Here is a 23272-nt window from a genome sequence, read left to right on the forward strand (position 1 = left end):
ATTCAGTCTTTGAATGCAGAACATTTAAGTTCGTTTTAGTCATTGAGAAAGCTGTCAGTAGCCCCGAGGCCTCAGGTGTTATCTGTAAGTATCTCTAAAATCAATTGCTCATGCCTGGTTGTAATCACAGTCACTGTTGTCTATCAGAGTTGCCTGTCGATTCACACTGCCACCTGGTGGTCTATGCTCATACCATCTTTGCTCCTCAGCTCCATTTAATGTGCTGTTTTTTAGTAGTTGGTTTTGCTACGTTTTTCAACCACATATTGTTATTCTACTGTCCATTGTCCACTCTTCCTGACTATCCTTCCATTTAACTAAAGACTGCAGAATCAGTTACATACATTATGTATGTAGTCTCAGCCAGTGGGAGAGTCAAACTGATTATGGACTGACCCCGCCTGCGTGGGGTGTGCTAAAGAGGTCCACATGTCAACAGGCCAAAGGTCATTTTGAATACTGAGGTGGATTAGGTATATTACTGTTCATAAAGACGGAATATATTTTGTCATCACACGGCACTTTTTTGGCAGCATTTTTATCCTAATTCATTAATAGGAAGACAGAACATGGGCCTTCTATTTTAAAATTATGATTTACTTATTTTATTTTTGTTTAGTGTGTTTCCATAAAACTTTTCACACATATATCACATGCAATTAAAATCCATAAAAAAATACAAACATTTAAAAAATATCCTTATTCATTGAAGTGGCTCCATATCCATGTTTGCAACGTTATTACTAAATCACATATTTTAGTTTTCCAATGTTCTCAATTGAAGTGGGTTTCTCTTTGTGCCCCTCAATCAATACCTCAGCCTTGCACCAGACATCTCTAAAGGCGGCAAACAGGATCCCAGAAATACCCGCCATACAATACGACCAGAAAGAATCATCATCTATATTATTCATGTTCTACACACATTTTTGATAATCCTTTCAATAAAGTCCATGAAGCAGCATACATCATGTCATAAAGTGTCTAACGGGTCCTAAGGAATAATGCCATAACCTGCAATGCCTCTAATCACGCGGAATGCCCTTCCTGGCCCCGATTACAACTAAGGAAGGAAGATGGTTCAATCGTAAAGCACATAATAAATCTACGAAGAGAAGAATACGGTAGCACATTTAAATAGCTTTGAGGGCAGTGCAAAGGAAACGCCTGCGTGGCATATTGACTATACACATATTTAATTGATAGACATTCAACGGAACATCGCCAATCCCACATATATTCTTTTCTCTTGAGTTCCTTACTCCTGCAGCTTAGTATACCACGTGCTTCTGGTTGCGATGTTGTAGCTGCATGAAAGCTTTCTCGTTCTTTTATAAATGTACGCAACAGGTTATGACTATTTGAATTAGATTAAGAACAGCACAAAACAACATGTTCAAGGACAGTTCACTCTTCTTAAGGTCTAGCTGGACTTTGAAGGGGGGCATACCCAGTTCTGAATGAATTGCCTGTAATGGTACCCCTTAACCAAGCCCCAGTACGGGTGACCAGGTGTGTTGCTAGGTCTGGAAAAGATCAGGGGCTAAGCTAATGTGGGGACGGGTGGCACCAGGGGCTAGCTATAGCCTTTTGGTTGTAGCACCTGAGCTTCTATCCAGAGCTACAACCAAAAGACCCAGGCTGTAGCCCCCTCAGCCCACCCCCCAGCAACGCCTCTGCAAGTCACCACAATGTTCCTTCCAGCCCACATAACTGAGACGTCTTAATGTTAATATAGGATTCAAGGCCTTATAAAGTCCCATGTGTAATACTCGCCTGATATATTTTAGTCAATCCCTCTATGGAATTGCCCCCTTGTGATTTGATGAAACGTTTGATGGTATTACATGTTCCTATAGCAAACTCACATTTCTTTTTGTTCAACTAGAGTCGTGACATTACTGTCACTAACGACTACCGCTAGGTATTTGAAACTGGATACAAGCTCAATCTTCTGTTTTTTTCTATATACGAGGATAAAACCCTTTTCATTTTGTCCTCTTCGAAAGGTCATTATCTTCAATTAATTTGTTTTTCTTGGAGTAGCTAGCCAGCTCCTTCAGTGAGTGTTTTAGGCCAATCGGAGTATGGTCAAGAATCACCAAATCATCGGCATAGCTAAGCAGCAAGATCTGTAGTGTGCCAAGTCTAGGAGGGAAATGATGTGCCCCAGCAAGTGCCTCTCCCAAATCATCCATGTACACATTGAAAAGGGCTGTGGCTAACTCTCAGTCTTGTTTAAAGCCTCGGTTTGTAGCCATCTCTGTAGAAAGAGTGACTTCTGCATCCATCCTCATCTGTACCCTTGTGCTCATGTAGAGTGCCTGGATCATCTTTAATAACCGCCAAATTATTAGGACATGAATGGAAGCCATGATACACAACACAATATCCGAATGTTGTAATCCAGTAGTATGGCGTGAAACGGGTGTCCAGGGACTGCTCTATTTCAAGGGCTTGGGGTCATGAAAGGGAAGGAGAATTTACGTCAGGGTTCCTCTGTTCTGAGGTCGCCCTCTGTGAGAGGCCTACTGCCCTGGACAAAGCAGGAGCAAGAACTTGCTATGCAGAGCGCCTGTCCCTGTGACAGACCACCAACTGAGCACAACAAAGCTTGTGTACGTATGTGCTTGGCAACGGTTCCTAGTGACTATTTCGAATGACATTTTTTCGAATGCCATAATGTCGAAAACATTTCACCGAAAAAAAAAAAATTCGAATGTATTTTTTATTTTTTTGTTCGCAATGGGGGGGTTCCCCCCAACTCCCCTTTTTTTTAAGCCTTTTTTTTTACTCGCGAAACAAAAAAAAACATGTAAATTAAAAAATAATACATTCGAAGAAAAAAGAATTCGATAAAATGTTTGCGACATATTTGTCAATCGAAAAAATGATTTCGACATATTAACTGGATACCCTTGGCAACATATCTGTGACTGTAAGAGGCATGCTGCTGAATGAGGAGGTCCTGGCCTAGGTCTGTCAAGGAGACAGAAGGCCACGCGAGGCTAGAAGGCATCATGTGGCTTGGTAGTTCACATTTCAATGTTGCTGTAGGAATAGCTAAGGGAGGTTGGGAAGAGAAGCCAGAGGTGTAGACTATTTCTATATTCAGTGTAAGTATGGCGAAATGCATCTTTTCATTGTATTCGTGGGGAGGCAGGGATAGAGGTGAAGGGGTGGATAAGGGGGACAGGAGGCCAGTGAATGTTGCATTTCAATGGGGACCGTGGGAATTGATAAGGGTAGAGGTAGAATGTCAGGTATTTGCTCAGTGTGAGGTGATTGAAGAGCAGCAAAGGAAAAGTAGGGAGGGTGTCAGAGAGCCAGGTCGTGTATACTCATGTTGTGTATCTCTTCCCTATGCCTCCCCCTTTCAACTCTGCACTGCTGTTCCATGGGGACGGCACTAGGGTAGCGAGGGAGACGACACTATCAGCAGCATACAGTTGTTGATGGGCATCAATCAAAAAAGGCATGTTATCCATCTTAGTGTTTGAGTGGCATCATAGGTAACTTGAGCTTGCCTTTATGATGCAGTATATATATTGTTTTATGATAGCTATTGAGAACGGGCGAACCTCCACGTGGCCAGTGTGCGGGGATGAGCTGAATGTTGCCTTTGGGATTTGACAGTCCTGCAAGATCTTCCCTGACCCCATTGACAGCCCAAACTAGTTTGAGATATTCAGCAGAAGGATACTCCCAAGTCACTGAGGAGAGATGATGAACCAACAAAAGTCTGAGCTCAAATCCTGACTCACTGGTGGTTTCCCCTGGGTGCTAGAAGGAGAAACAGGACTTATCCACATGTGAAGGCAGCAGGGGAGAGTGTGTTGTAGCCACTGACAGAATTCTTTTTGACATTTCATTGTCTTTTTTTCACATTTTATTGTTAGGGTTTCCAGTTTCCATTGTTTATATTTTTCCATTTTGGTTGGTGTTTTTCCAGGATCTTTGAACATTTTCAAAATCAGTGTTTTTCCATTGTTTCCTACATGATAAATGCAAGCACGTGTTTTTTTTTTCTCCTGCATTGGCACTAATGTATCTTTTATTGCTGCATGAATAGTGTGTATACTTCTTTAGACGCCCAAACATAACACATTATACTGACATATACCTAGTTATCGCTTTGCATTCTTGGATGTTTATTCCTAAATTTAAAATGGAAAAGGAAATCTACACAAACAAAAAGTCAAATGATTAAATGAAGAATATTTAGGCTGCAGTTGTCTGACATGTGGCAAGATAAGCTCACATTCATTTTGCAGAAATATGGTCAAAAGTTGGTGCAGATCAAGGTGCATTGAGGACAGTGGCAGGTCTTTTTTGAAGCTGCATTAAGGACAGAGAACTGTACAAACTTTGTTTTAAAAACAAAAAAGAACACTTGTGGGCTGCTAAGCTTCTCATCACACCGTTTACAAGGAAGCTCTTGGTGAACATATAAAGTTAGGATATTTACTATGTGGACGGTTAAATAGATTCTAAAACCAACAAAGAAGAGTTGGACATTTAATTGAATCTATTATATTCAGGTAGGAAAGTGACTGAGATTGTCCACTGGTGACATCGTTAACCTTGTTTTCCTTTAATTCAGGAATCAATGTATAGCATGGTCAATGCTGCCATCTAGCGGCTCTTTAAAAAAAATGTTTGGACAAACGCCTAGAATAGATAGTGGATTAAATCGGATTACTGAACTACAAAAAAAAAAACTATTTATTGTGTATTGAGCTCATTTTATGAAGTTCCTTACAGTCTGACTGCGCCTTTGAGAAACACTTCGTGAGACCCTCTGTGACTCCCGGTTTGAATCCCCTTTTAATCCCTTTCTTCCTCTGCCACACAAATAAAAAGAAAAGAGAAGCCATTTGTTAAAACCTCTGCGAAAAACATTGGGTTGTTTGTTTTAATCATTTTCTTTTTCCTTTCCTATCCCCCAAAAAAGACCATCTTTGTAAAGAACCATTGTTTCAAAACGTTTTCATTGTTGCTTTACAACCCTTACCCTTACCCCCACCCCGAAAATATATAAAGGGAACCCAGATGTGAACCCCTTTATAGAAACGGTTGTGATCACGATTCCCCGTAATGCCCCCACATGGTACCATGAATAAAGAAATGGAACAATCAGATTCCGTTGGGGGCGTATTGTCTCTGGAGGAGGAGGGCCAGCAGATGGTGTAACACGAGGAGGAAGAGATGAAGGGGCATTAGGAAGGGGGCCATGAAGAGGTGGGAAGAGGGCACGAGAAAGAGGAACAGGAGGAGTCCGTAGCGGGGCAGGTGGTGGAATACGAGAGGTAGATGAAAGTGGACCACTTGGAGGATGTGAAACAGCACAGGGCAGAGGCAGGGAAGGAGGTGGTACACATGGAGGGGGATGAGCGTAGGAGGAAGAGGCCCTGCAGGAGGCGGAACACGAAGCAGGTGCAGGGCAGGAGGGAATGCCAGAAATAGGGGAGGGGAAGCGAGGGTGGCAGGTAGGTGTGATGGAGGAGGTGTTTGACGTAGCTGATGCTTGTGGATCCTGACCTTGTGGAGGGTCCAAAACATGCCAACAGAAGGGTCTAACAACACGGTACTCTCCCATCAATGTCTGAAATGGGCTCCCTTCCCGGGAGGAGGGCCCTTGTTTAGGGGAGAGCACAGCGTTTTCGAACCTCAGCCAAGATAGTATGCAGTGGGAACATAAGATCGAGTGTTACATTTTGGGCATGATTGTGACCTGTGGATTGCAACCTGTAATCACATGGGACAGTGCATGCAGGCAGAGGATCGGGTAAACTAAAGGCTCCTGCGTGTGGCAGCACCACGCCCACCCCCCCTCATCCCCCCATTGCCTCAGGGGAAGGCCCAGGCAGAGGAGGGAGCAGCTTAGTGCAAACTCTACAATAACAAAGGAAAGCAGGGAAACAGGACTGAGAATTGCTAATTTGACTGAAAGGCCATGCGTATTTGGGGTATAAACCAACATTTTATAGCAATGTGCCGTCCGCCACAAACCCACCAAGACAAGGCAATGGGGCAGTGGAGGCATCTGACAGTGTGCCTTGCTCCGCTGTACAGAGCACAGCAGTGTTAGAAAGAGGCGCACATTTTGCAAGAGCAGTTTTGGAAAGAGCAGTTACCTGCAGGACCCTGTCGGAAGGATTACGACGATTTTGTACAACTTACTTTGCTTGGTTTGGACTTTGCTACGACTTTGCTATAAACTATTTGGAAAAGCTTTTCAAAGTCCCTAATGCTCCTCCCCCTCCCAGGATTCCATAAACTGCTAATGCTTGCGTACTTGCGTGTGCGCATTTTGCAAGAGCAGTCGCCTGCAGGTACTGCTGGTGATGCGGGCTAGCGGGGTTGCAGCTTCTGAGTAAATTTGTCCGTTATTCTTGTTTTTAATCTCTGAATTGTGTTGTGTTTATACTGTTTTATTACTGGAAAATGTTTTTTGTGATGAAGTGGTGCTTGTCACTATGCCTTTATCATTGTCGGAAAGCAAGTGTTTACCTTGGTGTTTAGTTTGTGCAGAGATTCTGTGATTTTTCATGTTTATTGTCCTTGTGATGCCTGCGTTTGTTTAATTTTTGTTTGAAGTGATCCTGTGATATCAGCACCGTATACTTGTGGTCGATGTCTATGATGAGCCCTGTGGAACACCACAGTCCATAATACATGGGTCCGACGTGAAGGCTCCTAATCTAACACATTGTTGGCGATGTTGGAGAAAGGATCTGAACCATCGAATGGCATGTTCAGAGACCTTCCCAACTGTCCTCAACCTCTCTAAGAGGATTGTACGGTTGACCGTGTCAGAGGTGGCTGATAGGTCAAGCATAACCAAGAGTGAAAGCTTGCCCTGATCAGCCACCTACAAAACCGAACTGCGGACGGAACTGACTGTAAGGGGTCTAGAAGAAGTTCCTCTTCAACAAATACTTGCAGTTGTTGAGTCACTACTTCCTCCAATATCACATGTGTTGCTCGGAGCTTAGCTGTACGAATGAAAAAAAAAGGAAAATAAATAACAAAAACAATTAACAATAATAGTCCTTGGAAGGAGGCAGGGGAGGGAACACCGGGAAAAGAACAGTGAGACAGCAGATTTCACATAGTGCTTGGTTCAGGAGGCTCAGCCCTCTTTTAAAGCCAAATGGGCCACATTGATTGGTGTAGGCTAAGCCTACCATTATGAACCAATCCTGGGGTCCCTGACAACAATCTCCTGTATGTGTGAGGTCATAACCAGAGTTTTTTGCAACAGGAAAGGTGAAGGGTTGAAAACAGAAACATAGTGTGCCCCAGAGCTAAAATGGCTGAACCTTTCTCTCAACATAAAGAGCTCTGTGCTCACTCACTTGTGCTACTTAGTCCCACCCATCTTCCTCTCTGTTGTGTTCAAAGAGTCTCTCTAGTTAATGGTCCTAGCTGTGTGGTCCCTGTTAAAGGGGCAGGTATCCCTTAAAGCTGTGGTGGGGCCAGACTATCTGGCTCTATAGAACCACATTCTCATACCTTATAAATGGGTTTCCTATAGTGGGGCAGCCTACTGTAAACAACAGCCCCAGACATGACAGTTCACTGTCATTGATTCTGAGGGCGGGAGCTGGCTTCAGGTTGACACAGTTACATATGAAAGGCTGTCGGGTTTCTTGTCTCCTTTGAACTCTGCAGCCAGACCTCATGTGGACCTGTTTGAAGTATCCTCTATTGGTATGTTAATTGCTACCACCTGTTGCACGGCCTAACAAAAGAAAAGGGCGGTTCCCTGGCCTTTGTCAGTTAATCAGGTTGACCATGGCAGGGTGGAGGTTGATCCCCCTCTTCCTCGAGATGACATTTTGTGCACTTGGCTGTCACATTCCAAATAAATATGACAGAGGTGGACTGCGCCAATAGGCTGTATCCACACCAGAGTACACAGGTCTATGCTTTTGTCGTGGTGTGAGCATTGGAAAATCTGAGTGGATTAGTCCCACACATTTTCCTGAGGTTGATCTACCATCATTCCATTTAATTAAACATTTAAAAAAAGCTCAGGCAAGCAAACACCCACCATACGGATGGTTAAATTCCTCACAGGCTGTCATTCAGGTATGTCTCTTTTCTATTTCCTCTTTTCACGACCTTTGAATCATGAGTTCACGCACAATATGTAAATGGGTGTCCGTCACAGTTGTTTGTCTTTCATAGTTAAGGGTTGTCGATGAGACGTATCTCATATGTATAATATGCAGGATCTGCCGATCATATGTGTTTGGCTGCCTCATTTTATTGTCCTGTCCAAAATTGGGTGCTTTTCTCCTATGCCATATTGGTCTATTTTCAATATATATAAGATGCAGTTATTGTATTTTTTGACCATCATGCATGTATTTTTATTCTTGTGGGTTGTAGGTATTTCTTAGGGTACCATCTACGTAAACAATTATTGCTGCTTTGGGTCATGGTATAATGTAGCATTGTGCTGAATTGCAATATGGCAAGGGTTTGAAGGCCCTGACATTTTTGATTTTTATTAAATAATAAGATGATGAGGGTAATTCCATCTCTAAAAGGGTAATCTGCTGATCAGCTTTCACTTTAATAATGTTCATGCTAAACGTATAGTGTGTACTTGTAATCTGCTGCACCTCATTCTCATTTGCTCTGCCTGCTCAACCAGTAGCAGACAGAAGGTTCAGAGGTCACAGGTGCCTTCTAAACAGCTGCAGTGACACCCAAGTCTCTGCGCAGAGGGGCTGCATTTAGGATATATACACCTATTCCAAAAACTGCACAACTCAAAGGTTCCTGTTCTGGTGACATGGTGAGTTGTAAATGTAAGTCATGTCTGAGTTAGGGTATGGTGGCCAGCATCTCTCATAGTCATCCCTGTGACATACAACTGATATCACACATGTGTCAGCCCTGTGGGCCCAGTTTTGGTGTGGAAAGTTTATGTGTTTCAGTTCCAGACAAGGCTTGTCCACTGGCAGGATTTAGCCTTGAGGGATTGCCTCGCTTTTTTCCTTTGTAAGGGTAGTAACACCATTTCAGCAGGGACAGCCACTTCACTAGAAGATGGGCTGGGAACAGAAATCAAATGGCACACACATGCACACAGGGCTAGGCCTCACACCAGGGTGCTGCATTTATAAAGGCCCTTGATTCAGTTTGGGGAAGATTCTGCCATCTTATTTCTTCCTGCCTTTTTTCTCTTTCATGTCCCTCCACTTCCTGTAGCTCAAAGCACTTTGGATGTGCTGTCAAAAGGACAAAGTCCACTAATTGCAAGAGCAGGGATTGGATCCCTAAAGCAGGCTAGCTTTAGTGCAATCACCTGTGGGCTTTCGCCCTTAAAAAAGCATTCTCACACGATTTCTTTGAAACATCTCTGAAATCCAACCCAGGGAGAATATTTTGCTGGACTATGCCGAGAGAGCCATCCTTTCTAAAGTCATCCAGTTGCAATGTGAAGGCAGGTGTACCAAGACAGAGATGACCTCTGTTCCCTAACCCTCACCAGGAGCCATTAGGGGTGCACTCTGCTTCTAGAACAAAATTGCATATCTGCCAGCCACCCTGATGTCTGGGAACTCACCGTGATGCAGGATCCCTGAAGGTGTGTGCCAGCCTTTCTCATGTTTGGGAGCCTGTGAAACGGACTATCCTAGGCCGTTGAAACCCACCTGGAGTGGGACATACATCTCCTGAAACCCTGAACAGACAAGGGGCCTCATTACGAGTTTGGAGGCAGCCATGCCCTTAAAAAAGGCATGGCTGCCTCTAAACTTGGGTCCAGGTTCATTGAATGAGGAATTACCCGGCCATTCCAACCTTTGAGGACCCAGTAATTCCTCATTCAATGTACCCATCCGCATTCCCATTTGAGCCCCCATAGGGCTCAATGGGAATGGGGAGGGCGATAACAACTGGCCCATTAATAAAGGGCCCGTTGTTAGCTCCCTGGTCCCCTCGTGGGACCCGCAAAGGACGTCTGGTCTGACCAGACGTCCAGAGCGGGTTCCGCAAGGGAACCTCGTAATAGAGCAGAATGGGTTTAACGGTGCCGGCACCTTTACCGGCGCCGTTAAACCCATTCCGCCTGTGTCATAATGAGGGCCAAGGTCTCTGTGTTTTCAATGCTCACCCACTCCGACCCTTGATTTGAGCATGTTTGACATTGAGCGTACTCCAGTACCCTTCGAAGTTGCCCTTCACAGTCATCGCTCCCTAAGCAGCCATTTGCTGTTTGACTCCATTCGTTCACTGCCGCACTGCACCAGCTGAAGCATGTTGTTGCCTCGTACCAAAGAAGTACTGCTCCCTTGTCACTGTCACTAAGTCACTGTTCGAATTACCTGCATCTTCATCGCTGCTCCTGTAAGTCTATCGACCTGACCCTGGTGTCTCCCAAATTACGACCTCAGAGCCTCAGCATCAAATCAACTTGCCTGCGCATCCTGGTACCAGCTCGCCACATTCGAACCTCAGCCACCGACCCGATCTTCCGACCGCCCGATCCACATGGCTCTAGTAGACACGTCGAGATGACAGCTTACTACTGGACCATCGCGACTGCTGCATCTTCAAACTTAAGAGAACCCATGATCAACTCTGAGATGCAGGGTTCACTGCCATCGAGTCACCAAGACACATGCAAAGGTATAAGTGACTGATATCTGCCCTCATGTCCATTTTAGGCAGTAGAGAGTAGATAAGACATTTTAATTCCCTTTGAAAACATAATACATACCCTTTTGAACTGTGTGGTCTTTTAATTGCCTTTCCTCCAGTGTCTCATTAGCCAGAGTACTGCATATATTCTATATTTGCATATCTTATGTTCCTTCTACAGGGGTGGGTGTTTACAGAGTTGTCTAGTTAATTAATATTCTACACGGTGTGTTTGTTTAAAGAATATATTTTTTTAGAACCTTGATTGGACATTGCTTTATTTTGGGCTGTTATATTTTGCTGTTTGTGTTGCTACTGAACCACATTCACACCCTTCTTGAGAGCATAGCCTTCCCTCGGCCCATGTAACCACAGAAGGCGAAGGAGGTGCATCACTTAATTGTGCCTCTTTAAACTTTATGATTGTGTTGGCTTTGGTTTTTGGAAGTGTGAGGGCTGAGTGGGCAATTTAGCCTCTACTCATCCAAATACTCCTGCACAGCAGAATTCAATTCGTCACAGCCATTCAACACAAAATTGTGTTAAAAGCAAATTGTGGATGAGTTGTGGAGGGTGCCTGAGATGCTTCCTGTCTGGGTGCCATTTGGTCTAAGACAGGGTCTCTTCATGGACCGTATGAAGAGACCCCAAGAGCCTTAACCCTTTAAATGCCAGCGACGAGCCGGCTCGTCGGTAAAAACCGCTCCAGGTTGCCACCGACGAGCCGGCTCGTCGGTGGCACTTAAGGGGTTAATGAGGGGGGAAATGCTGGCGGGTTTGGGCGGTGAATACCGCGATTTTAAAAAAAACCCATTGGCACTGGGGGGGAACCTCAATGGCACTTAAGTGGTTAATGGAAGGCCAGGGGAAATGACACAAGGGCCAGAACAGACTCGGGAATGAACAAAAGTCACTATCGACTAGAACACGCCAACATAAGTAAATACAAAAATAAATGTAATGGACAGAGAGAAGAGACAATGTTAAAATGTGAGGAAACAGAGCTACGGTGCAAGATCGAAGCAACTAGCCTGATTAACCGTGTGTAAATAGGCTTGGAATGCAAGATGCTAAGAAATCAATATTGCTTGCAATGCTTAGTAGAATATTAGAAGCGGCATGTGCCAACTATATAGTTATACGAGTGCGACTCCATTTTGTAAAGCACAAATGGGCCCAGGCCGCCAGAGGCCTGGCAGGCCAAGTTTCACAACTCAGCCAGAACAGAGAGGAAGAGCGGAATTGAAACTCAACAGAGAGCGGCTCATGCCTGGGAAATCGAGGTCACCCATAGAAGGGAGGAGAGCGTCAACTCACAAGAACCAAACTTCAGAGCATACGAGCTCGCCCGTGGAGGTCAAGATAAGAGAGGCCCAGGCAGGTGGTAGGGCCGAAGCAGAATTAAATACAATAAAAGCTGGAAACTGAAGCAGATCCATGCTGAACAGACACGTGACCAGCCAGGCGTGAAGAGGTACCCTCGCATGATGTCATCCAGAACCCAGGATGCCATAAATTTTCCGGATAAGAGACTACAGTCTTGAGGCCAAACCCAGCCAACTAATTGACACATAGCCCTAAGATACTGATTGATGGAAGGGAGGCAGGGTGAAACTTGGTACACCAAGCCCTTGGGTGTCCATTCTGCATGCTGCTAATTAAAATGAGGATTTATGTCTAGGGGTGTAACCTGACCAATCACAATGGACCAAGTTATCTGGAGGCCTATAGACAGTAGAACCAATGAGACACTGTACTTGTGATGACGTCAATCACGTGTGATGTAGTGGGATGGGCGTAGACGCCCACCAGATAAGAGTTATCCGATCCGCATGCCCGATTATCATATACAGATATAGCACCTATACTTAAGTTACCTTTCCTAACCAATTATATTGCATGTCGAGTTTTTTAGAGTTAGACGTCAATGATGACGAATATTGACGATAAGAATTACTGTTCAACTGAAGTTCGACGAAGTCGGAGCGAGACAGGTGATCGCAATGCTGCTGATTCCCATTTGTTTATTTGTTTGATGTGCTTGTCATTAAACAGACTTCCCTTTGCCAACTTACTGAGTCTTCCTTATTGAGTCGTGCTGGAGTATGTGAATCCTGCACCCCCTGTCCTCACATGGTGCAGCTATCTTGTCTTACAAGTTCTAGAGGGTGAGCGCTGACCTATGGGCCCGTCAGTGAATTCTTCTCCTCCAGAACACTTGGTAGCGTGAGGATGGTTTCAGTCGTCGATTACAGATTATCGATTGATATAGTTATGGCACCTTTAGACCGACGGCATGACTTAACTCTAGGCCTTCGGTAAGATCACGAGTCCTTTCGCCATTCTGGCTGAGTAGACTGAGAAGCTCCCCGTGGACAATGATAGAGTAAAAATTTCAAAAATCTGCAGTGGGTCTGAAGGAACCCGCCTTTCCAAGCATAACCCTTCTCATTCCCACGGGCAGCGGTTCAGATGAAAGCCTTAAAAGCAGGAAGAGGAAGGGGCGGTGATCCCGAAGTTCCAGAGAGGAAACTATGCGATCGGTGAGTGAAGCAATAAAACTCGTTACTTTGGCAAATGTCGTGTAGGCATTAGAGCCAGTAAGGGAAAGGTAACGGTGGGCGGCGGGGGGAAAAAAAATACAGTAGTTAGGAGTAGAGAAGACTGTATATATAATATATATATATACATACAGGGGGTTAATGTCTCAAGCATAAGAAATAAAGAGTGAATAACAGGGGGGCACCTGAGAAAAAACATAAGGATTTGCCTTGTTCCTGCACTTTAAAGAGTGGTCAGAAGGAACATGAACCCAGAGCCCACAGTGGGGGGACAATTTAGGCTACAATGACGATTAAAGACGGCATCAAAGGGGTTCATTCACATCCCATGACAGGGTATTGATTAGAAGGCAGGTAGATGTATGACCAGCTGGTTTCTGTCTAGTCTGTCAAACGTCTGTCATATGTGTTCTGTTGTGTGTCAAATGTAAAATAATTGTATTGGTGATTGTTTAAAATGCATTTTGGCTTTACGCGGTCTGTAACTAAGAGGGAATCGCCACTGAATTGATGAGTTTTGAGTAAATTGTTGGTATACAAATTTGGTGGGAAAAGATTGAATTAGAGCTTGCGTATTTGGTGCTCGCTCATACTGGTGATGGATGAAACGAACTATATGAATACTGGTAGTGATGAAATCAGAAATGGAGGAAGTTACCCCACTTGCACATTTATGCAAACAGTTGCCCAAGCATGCGCCAAAGCTGAAAAAATACAGCCAAGAGTGGGTTAAGCGCACCGCAAATAAAATGTTTATGCCGTGGCCCCAGAACAGGTCACTCTCTAAGGCTGTTTTGCAGCATATGACTACGTTCCCACATGCCACATATACTGGCAAGAAGCTAGAGAAACGTCTTGCCATCCTCGAACTTTGGAAAATGTTTGAGCAGATGAAGGAGGAAGAACCACCCGCAAATTGGATATTAAATGTAGTTACAGAGGGGGGTGAGAGGCCTACCGTGCCATCTGCCCCATCTGAGCCAGTGATCGAAGGGAGTAAGTCAGAGGGTATTTACCCGCTAAGAGAACTTAAGGCAGCCATGGGGTACAGCAACCCGGCATATGAGTCGCCTACGTATAGTAGTGACGACATCAAAGAAAAAGAGCAGGAAAGTAATCTTGCCGAAGCCCCAAGGGACAAGGAGAGACGCAGTGAAGAAGGAAAGGATCAAGCACAGAGTAGTGCATCTCTCGAGAAAGAGAGAGATGGTAAGAAGCGGAAAGGAGGTGATGAGGCAACATTCGCAAAAGACGAATGGATGGGAGGACAGATACTATTGAAATTAGATGGAAAAGGAAGTGATGATGTAAGGCCGAGGGAATGGGCTGACAAGGTGCAGAGAAAGGAAAAAGAGAAAGAAAAGGAAATGAGAAACGAGAGGGTAGGAAAGAAGGATAGGTTAAGGTGAGAACAACTATATCACGAAGAGCAAGGAATACCACTCAGTCGCACACAATACGCAGCCTATGAAAAGTACAGGCAGAATATGCTAAAGTTAGAGGAAGAAAGGAGAGTGCACGAAAGGAAAGTAAAGAAGCGGGAAGACAAGGAAAGTAGAAGGGCAAGGGAACGTAGAAATGAACGGATGCGGGAAGTAGATAAGGCTAGAGAAGAAGCAAAGAAGTGAAACAAAATAGATGAGGAAGCACACCGTAAGCGCAGACAGAGGGCACAATATCTAGAATATTTGCAACAGGAAGTTGAAAAACCCGATCCCATTGTAGAATGGGAAGACATAGAAGAATTATTTCCTGCAAGTGACGTGGTACCAGGTACAAGCGGGACAAATATTGAGGATGGCTTCGACACCAGAAGCATCAGGGAAATGATTGATAAAATCTATGACGAGATGGGGTTGGAACTAATTTACCAAGGGGGAAGGGAAGATGAGCGCTTAGAAAGCATTCAGCTATATGACACAGAGGATGTCACCCGAAGTAGTGGGAGCAGGGGACTGTCCCTAGACAGGCTGGAGATTGGGCAGAACAAAGAAGATGCAAGAAGTTGTGTAAGCTGGGAGTACTCAGGATCTGACTGCGGTGGGGAAACGGAGGATGTAGCACATGAAGAAGGGAGACGGTGCGGAAAACGGCTCCCAGGGGACCGAGAGGTACGATGGTCAGATGCTAGTGGGTCCACAAGTAGGGCACCGAAGTCTGCAGCGCAGTCCGGCCGACAAGAAGGAACGCCCCATGGTCAGAGGGGGGGCGGCAGCATCTGCCTATGCAGACAGATTAAGGGCATTGCCAGGTAGGTGGCAAGGCGGGAATGCCACCCCGGGGATAGACCCGAGAGCTATGGGGAAAGAGAAGGAGGACTGTGCATTCCAATTCCCGTTGCTAGAAAAGGGGGAGCAAGACCACAATATATTCCATGGCCACACATGGACCGAGAGAACCTTAAAAATAAGCTTCCAATGCTGACGTCGGGAGCCGGAAAGTGGATACATGAGTTAGAGAAAATGACGGGGGTGTCACCTTAGCTATAGGGGACATAAAGGGCCTCCTAATTGCCATACTTGGTGAAAGAGCCGATGATGTAAGGAAACGGGCAGGCTATCCTAGCGTAACCCTAACTAACACCTCCCATGATGGAGCACCATTTAATAACTGTAGGGCAGCAGTGTGGAAAGCACTGCGAACGCTATATCCAGACACGTCTGATATGGGAGCTATAATGACTCGAAAAATGAAAGAATCAGAGGATCCATTGATTTATATCCAGAATTTTCAAGACGCGTGGGTACTCGAAACACATGAGACTTGGACAAAATCTATCCCCGTATTCTACCACATATTGTGCCATGGGTTGCCAGAACCGGTGCAAAAACAGATAAGAAATTGGTAGGAATAGAAGCTAAACCATGGGCTGAAATACAGTTGACAATTGCACACTATTGTAGATTGTTGCAAGAAAAGAATCGGAAAAAGGAGGCAACTCGTAAGGGAGAGGAGGCAAAGCTGGTGCAAAAGAAACTCTCGAAGTATGCTCTCAAGGGAGTCATGCTCACCAGCCCAGCCAAATCAAGCACACAGCAAGTGACTAACCATTCGCAGAATAATCAGGGTAACACAGGATTTTACCCAAGGGGAAGGGGCTTTGGAAGTAGAGGATGGCAGAGTAATCAGGGAGGGTTTCAAGGTAACCAAGGAGGTTTTCAGAATGTTCAAGGTGGCTTTCAGAATGCACAGATGGGTGGTCCAGCTATGCCAGTTGGACAAATGGCCTGACCACCGCCAGTGTGTTGGTTGTGTGGAATGACAGGACACGTGGTGCGCATGTGCAGAAGCCAAGGCATGTGGCAAAACAGCCAAGGGATGGGGACAGGCATGGTGAATCAACCTGCCGCCCCGCAGCAGGGCAGTGCACAAAATTATGCAGTGCAGCCGCAGGCGTCAGGCACGCAGCAAGGTGCACAGCATACGGTTCAACCACCACACTTGGGGAATTTGCCACAGGGACAACCCCAGCAGGCGCTGCCACAGATGGTACAGGGTAATAATTCCGGAGGGGGAGTTAACCATGGAAATGGGGGGAGCACACAAGTATACGGTGGACCGAACCTGTACATGAAATAGGATAGCTCACGGGGGACTCTGATGTGCTCTATCCTATCAGTGACACCAGACCCTAACAGGGAACCAAGGGAGAATGTCACCATAGGGGGTAAAGAATATTCCTTCTTAGTTGACATGGCTGCAACGCATTCGTGCATACGAGAAGGCAGGTTTTCCTTGTCCGGCGAGGCTATAGATACTCAGAGTTTCACTGGAGCTCATAGTAGAGTTCCCTTTACAGACACTCTCCCAGTTTCGATGGGAGAGCGCGAAATGAATGTACCCCTATTATATTCATGTCAGACCCCAGTAAATATTCTGGGTCGGGACCTGATGACTAAATTAAACATGACCATCTCATTTACCGAGAATGGTATAGTGTGCTCCACCCCAGGAATGCATTATTCAAAAGTGTGCGAAATGATCAGAGCATACTCAGGACGTGTAGCAATGAGAGCTACACCTTTAGAACCAGAAGTTTTTGCATATGGTGTGCGGGTGCTTATGGCGGTGTTGCCAGGCCTCGCAGACAAGAGTGTGAGAACCCCTGATGAGTTTCTATTCAAACCAAGAATACCCATGCACGAAGAGGAGGGACAAGTATTTCCCTTAATGATACAATCTGCCATAGTGTGAGGAAAAGTGGTATTGGTTGAAGGAAATGACGATGAAGGCAGACAAACGTGTGCGATTATCGCCATTGAAGAAGGGTATTGAGTGACTGACGTCACCGATGACGATCTGTTCAAAGAGCACCCTGACCTAGAGGAGACAAGGGTAGAAGTGAGTCTCATATTCTGGGTCAAAATGATCAAAAGAGAGGTGCCGCAGAGAATGATGTTGGCACTGAAGCGTACAGAGTACTTTGATGATGACATGGCCCAAGTGCCTGCCGCAGTATGGACTACAGGGCCCTTTGACGTAGGTCTCCTGAAGGGGGCAGGTGAAGTAAATATTAAACTGAAACCAGGAGCAATTTTGCCATGAGCGCAACAATATCCCATGTCCAGAGAGGCAGATGAAGGGATTGAGAAGACAATCTCCGCCATGATGGAGCAGGGCATCCTAGTGGCGTCAGAATCACCTTGCAACACAGTGATTTATCCTGTCAAGAAATCAAAGGGAGGGTCTTGCCGTTTAATCCAAGATTTACGAGCAGTAAACGACATATCTGAAGCCGAGTTCCCTCTAGTCCCTAATCCAGCCACAATATTATGCAATATACCAACTGAAGCAAAATATTTCATGTTGATCAATTTGAAAAATGTGTTTTTCTCGATTCCATTGCACTTTGACTCACAAGACCTGACGTCATTCACTTTCAGATAAATGCGTCTGAAAAGCACAAAGTTGCCACAGGTGTACTGCGAGTCCCCGTCAATCTTCAACAGAGTCCTGCAAATGGACCTAAGCAACATTGCGGTGGACAGTGTTGTTTTGCAGTATGTAGATGACATTCTGATCTGCAGCACCACTGAAGAGCAATGCAGGCATGACTCTGTGCAGCTATTGACTATACTGGCTGAGAAGGGATACATGGTTGATAAGGAGAAGTTGCAGTACTGTCAGCCAGAAGTGTTATACATAGGCCAACTGATCTCTCATGAGGGGAAAAAGGTAACCCCAGAAAGGGCTGAAGCCATCATGAACACGGCCAAACGGCGCACAATAAAACAAATGCAAAGCTCCTTAGGCCTGTGCAATTACGTCAGAGCATGGGTCTTTGACTACAGCTCATACACCAAGCCCTTGCTTCAGGCCCTAAAGAAGGCCCAGGACAGGGAAGATATCGAATGGACTGAGGCGATGGAAAAGGGGTTCACAGAGCTTAAGGGGGCAATTTGTAAGGCCCCAGTTCTCAAGATTCCTAATTACGCAGAGGAATTCTACCTGTTCTCACATACCGATGGTAATTTTATGGCGGCAATGCTCGCGTAGCGAACCTCGCTGAGGTACAAGTCCCCTAGCATATTACAGCGGGAATCTGGACCCAGTCATGAAGGGCCACTTCACATGCGAACAAAACCTAGCTGGCATTTGCTATCGAAAAGGCATCATCCATTGTGATGGGGTGCTCCATGACACTGTATGTTGAGCACTCACTGTTCGCCATACTGGAGAAGCCTAAGGGCACACTGACATCTCAGAGAGCATCCGCCTATGAGGTGATTATCTCCAACCCATCAATCGAAATAGTGCGATGTAAAACTGTGAATCCAGCTACGTTCGTAGCAGAGCCAGTCACAGAGGGAGAACCTATACACAACTGTGCAAACTATGAGGAATTCTATGATGAGATCCCCAGGGTAAAAGAAAATGCCCTGGCAAGTGGAGAGTTCATCTTTATTGACGGGTCTTTGAGAATCAACCAAGAAGACGGACAAAGGTATACAGGCATGGCTGTGGTAAAACACCTAGCAAATGGAGAGCTTTGAGTACTCGTTAGTGCACGAATATCATCTCATTATTTGGCACAGGCTGTAAAACTATTGGCACTGATACTCGCCTTTGAGAATCATGCAGACCAGGAAGTAACAGTGTACAGTGACTCTGCCTATGTGACGTCCACAGTAAATACAGGTCTGGCGTGCTGGAAAAGGAGGGGCTACCTTTGAGCAGACGGCACGTCAGTGCAACATGCAGCCCTATTGGACAGGCTGATAAAAGCACTACAGCTCTCAGTGGGCATAGCGGTCGTGAAATGCGTCGCTCATCCCAAGGGGACGGATTTCGTGTCACATGGAAACCATGAAGCGGACACAGAAGCCAAACATATGGCATCCAAGAATGAAACAATCATGGACGTGGAGGTGGCACGTACCCATGAGCGGATGATGGTGGCATGAGCCACACCAGAAACTTATAGCAATATGGGGCAGACTCAGCTAACGGAGCTCCAGGGGCTGGCACCTCAAGAGGAGAAAAATCTGTGGAAACATCGAGGGTTTTCTTTAAACCCCTCTGACGGGTTATGGAGGCAAGACAGCACTGGTAAACCAGTAATGCATGTCGCCCTCCTAAAGGTAGCGCTAGAACAACTTCACTACCCCATACAGATGTCAAAAGAAACCCTAGCTGCAACGTTCGAGGATGACTGGTTCACACCGAATTTAGCAGAGCACGAAGCATTTTTGTATGGTGAACTGCATTATCTGCCAGCAATTCACCGCTGGACACACATTAAAAGTAGTGAGAGGAATCATTCCCAGAACAAATGGACCATTCCAGCACTTGCATATCGACTACGTTGACATGATTCAAGTGTGCAACGGGTACAGGTATTTAATTGTGGTGGTGTGTCCATTCTCTATATGGATAGAGGCAGGCCCCTGTACACACCCCGACACGACCTGTGCTGCCAAGTTCTTGGTAAGAGAAGTGTTCCCTAGATGGGGGGTGTGCGAGGTAATGAGATCAGATAGTTGGGCCCACTCTGTAAATTCAGTTTTCAAACAGATTAGTTTGTTGCTTGGTATAAAGCACAAGTTCTCATCGGTGTATCATGCCGAGGGGAATGGGATATGTGAACGGATCAACGGCTTGCTTAAGGGAAGGATAGCCAAGTTGAAGATCACATTAAAGAAGGGATGGCTGCGCTGATGGCTGCACTGTCTACCATTGGAAGTGTAACCAACCAGGCGCCGACCATCATCTCACGCCGCATGAGATAGTTACAGGCAGAAGGATGAGGACCCCTCTTACCCTCCGAGATAGAGCTAGTTGTGATGCCCTGCCGACTAGAGAGGTCTGGGAACAGAGATGCAAAAGTACATTGACTGTATGACATCGAGTGCCTCTGTCATTACAGGCCAGTTGCAGCTACGGCGAAAGGGGGGCGGCACAGCACGAAACACAACAGGAAGTGCTGAAGCAGACACCAAGCAAATTGTACATGCGCCCCTTGTCTTCCCTGGTGACAACGTGTTGGTGAAGAACTTTACCAGGAAAAGGTGGGACGAGCCAAGATTTAATGGCCCGTTCATTGTAGAAGACTGCACCCCATCCGCCGCCAAGCTCCAGGGCAGAAGGGCATGGATTTTCCTAAATGACATTAAACCCTACATAGGAGAGAGCCCTCCAGCTACATCTAACTGCGAAGAATCTACAGACAATGGGGAAGATCCTCAGCATGTGCAGACAAGATCCATGGTGAGGAAGAAGGTTGCATGAGCAGCAAAACAAACGGCAACCGAATCCAGTAAAATTGTGGCTTTCAAAACAAGACATTTCCTCAAACCAAGTGAAGGATGATAAAAAGGACAATAATATGGACTTTCTGTGCAGTCAAAATTAGAGAATAAAGGAAGAGAATCGCACATCCAAAGCTGCAGTAACACTACATATATGAACGTTGAAAACCACACAAAGCATCGAAAAGACCCTAAGGCTCTGGAAAGCAGAAAATAAGACACTCCTGAGAACCAAAAAACGATATTAACCAGTACCAAGACTTTGTGCACAGAATTCATGGTACATTCCAGCAGAAGGCTCAAGTGGGATGTGCTAACCTATTTTCAACTCGTGGTGTTATCATTCCCATCACTCATAGGGAGAGGAGCCAGTGTCACAGACTTTATTCAAGATCCAGCCAACAAAAAGGTAATCAGGCAACTGCTAACCATCATCGCAGAGGCCTTCGCTGAGTTACAGCATAGTGAGAGGGACACAAATGCTTCCACCGCCAATAGACATGGATGAACTTACATTTAATTTGTTCTTCCAAATAATCGAGAAATTCCCAGGACTTGTCGGGAGAACCGCTGATACACGCACGTATATCAGAGATCCAAGAAACCTAGCTCAACTAAACCAGCTGTGGACTAAATTAAATGATTTGGTAGGGATCCACGCATCAGGAAGGTGCAAAGACTGCGCAAATCAAAAGAAAAGCTTGTGATCAGGACACAACCAAACAGGGCATATGTCCCTATCACCCGAGGACACCCGGCTGGCACAGAACGTCCTGCTTAGATTAGTCACAGATGATCCAGAAATGGTAGGAAGACCTGCAGATGTTGACGTCATCACCTTCCTTAGAGATCCGGCCATGGCCCCACACATGGGCACACTTCTCCATGGTATAATGCTCCAAGTGGAGCTGTCCAACTTCCAGCGAGAATTCCTAAGGAGATTCCAGTGAGACTGTCCGCCAAGGACAGATTGTGAAGAGCAGAAATGAGGATTGCGACATCTTGTCTCTAGGTTATTTTTATCTTTTTTCTATTTTTTTTTATTATCCTTTTGTCATCTTTCCGCCATGGAGCAGATCAAGGAGAGAGACACTGTTCTTCAACTTGTCACAGAGAGACCAAGCAAAAGGAGCAGACACAAGAACTTCACCGTCTTATTTTCCTTTTTCTTCATTTTTCTCGTTTTTACCTATTTTTTCATATGTTCACTTTTATTTTTATTTTTATTTTTATTTTTACAGCATTTTATTTTTGTGTGATTTTTAGCAGTTGCATCTTTTTCATTCTTTCACATCCTGCAAGTTCCAACATGTCCTCTGGACCAAAACAAATTCTAGGGGTTCACTGGGACCTCACCAGCTATAGATATGCATAATTAATGTGATGTGCCAAAGTTGCTAGCCTAAATTTTTTTCCCATAGCATAGCAAACGGAACCGTGCTGCATACCCAGAGACTATTGTCATCACCCACAAGAGGGGGATGCTTGAAAAGCACTTGACACTTTAGTAATAATAAACATTTGAACTGTGAGATCGGAGCAAGCAAAGAATCAATAATTGACTATGGACTCGATCGAAATGGGGGCCCAGAACAGCAACATAGTTTTACCCCCAGCAGAAGAGTGCCCCCACACCTCTCGAAGAAAATGCTGCAAACTATTGTTCCGAACTATTATGTGCATATGTACAATGATCGTTATTGTTTTTCTATTATTAACAATCAGGACTGATTTCTTTATTGGTGCACGAAGTGTCCCCCTATCAGTACACCCACTGGATAACAAACATCAGGGGCCTACGAAAGCACCCAGGCCCTATATAGTGATTCCAGTTCCAAGAAAAGCTAATGATGAAGCAAATGATTTAAAATTAAATGGAATTAGCAGTGATACGTATACACATGAGGTGATGAATGAGAGAAAAGGCTGGAGACAGGGTCAGCACGGAATGAATAATAATGTAGCATTGACCACGGCACGCACCCACACACAGAATGCACACAAACGTGGGCAAGTGTCAATGGCTGCAAGGCCTCCAACGAAGGCAGCAGAGAAGAAGAGACTGCCTGCTGAACATTCAATTCTGGAGAATAGTTGAAGTGACCAAGAAAAGCCGAGAGAAATATCAAAGACGGAGGGAATTGCAAAATCCCTCAAAAGAACAGAAGTGGCCACAAAAGAATTCACAGAGAAGACACAAATGCTAATAGACTACTTGTTCCCATTCATAGTCAGAGCAAAGAAACTACACGAGGAACTGAAAGGCAGAACTATAGAGACTATAACAGCAAGCACACCAGC

At 45.2% G+C, this 23272-nt stretch overlaps 1 protein-coding gene across 1 annotated transcript in view; it reads left to right on the top strand.

Moving 5' to 3' along the window:
* LOC138510277 (transmembrane channel-like protein 2-A) overlaps positions 1–23272 on the top strand; it is a 1079160-nt gene that overhangs the window by 667510 nt on the left and 388378 nt on the right. The window lies entirely within an intron of this gene.

This window comes from Ambystoma mexicanum, chromosome 6p (genome assembly GCF_040938575.1).
Source record: "Ambystoma mexicanum isolate Mex_15411 chromosome 6p, UKY_AmexF1_1, whole genome shotgun sequence".
In the NCBI taxonomy this organism is placed as follows: Eukaryota; Metazoa; Chordata; class Amphibia; order Caudata; family Ambystomatidae; genus Ambystoma; species Ambystoma mexicanum.